Genomic DNA, 1,143 nt, shown 5'->3' with positions numbered 1-1,143 from the left:
AACACAGGCAGACATTCAGCAGGGACACTTAACACAGACCTGAGGGCTCAGGGGAAGTTTGCCAGAGAAAGTAACACATAACCTGACATTTGAAGGACAATCAGGAGTTGGGCAAGTGGAAGGCACATAGATGAGTGGGGTGCAAGTCATGGTACAGGCAGGGGAAAGAACGTGCAAAACTCTGAGATGAGAGGAGCTTTGTATCCTCAAGGAGCTGTGTGAAGCTAGGTATGGCTAGGGCACATTGCTCTTATCCAATACGCTAGATGAAATGGGTCAGAGCCCTTGGCACACCTCCAGAGGCCTCACCCACCCAGTCCATGAATAATCTCTCCTCCAATATGGTCATAAATCGATTTGTGGTGTCTCCATCTTGTTCCAGGGATTCCAAGGGAGGCCTGGTCTAACACCTTATTGAAGTGAGGTATGCAATACTTAAGTCCTTCATTTGACTGCAGCCTCCCAAAGGACATAGGGTGTTACCTGTTTTGTTTACTGCCATATCTCTGGCACCTGGTACAGTGCCTGGCAGTAGTAGGCACTCAATAAGTAATTGTCAAAAAAATTTAAAAAGCAAGCAAGGAAAGAAGGATACAATTGACTTTCCTGCCTGATTCACCTCTGTAGCCATCCTATCAAAAACAACAACAAGTGCAGTAACCTGTGCACATGCCTGTGCCTGGTGGTCACATGATTCCTAAAAGCTCACAAGTTACCCTTGAAACCATTTATTGAGAATGAATATCAAATCTGTAGATGTCTCCTTCATTTTGTTGAACTTGTAGGTTTCATTTCCCTGTCTCCATTCATTCTGACACCTCGGAGAAGGCAGATTAATGGGGGTATGGGAGGCCAGAGATCTCATCTCTAAATTCTATCTGATTCCTACTTTTTTTTCTACCCTGTAGGTATATTGTATCTTGAAATGGAACTGATCAGGATTTTCTACCTCCCATTTTAATAAGGCCGTAGTTTAATTAAAAGTAGAATAACATTTATGTACATAATCATCACACCTCAACAAGAGGCAACTAAGAGCCTCTTATGAATGCACATCCTGCCACCTTGGCATGGGTTTTATGAAACATACCTGAAGGGCCAGTGTGGGGCTCACACCTGGAATCCTAGCACTTTGGTAGTACA

This window comes from Mandrillus leucophaeus, unplaced genomic scaffold (assembly GCF_000951045.1).
Source record: "Mandrillus leucophaeus isolate KB7577 unplaced genomic scaffold, Mleu.le_1.0 Scaffold299, whole genome shotgun sequence".
Taxonomy (NCBI): domain Eukaryota; kingdom Metazoa; phylum Chordata; class Mammalia; order Primates; family Cercopithecidae; genus Mandrillus; species Mandrillus leucophaeus.
The sequence above is the reverse complement of the archived record's forward strand: the minus strand, read 5'-3'. Positions refer to the sequence as shown.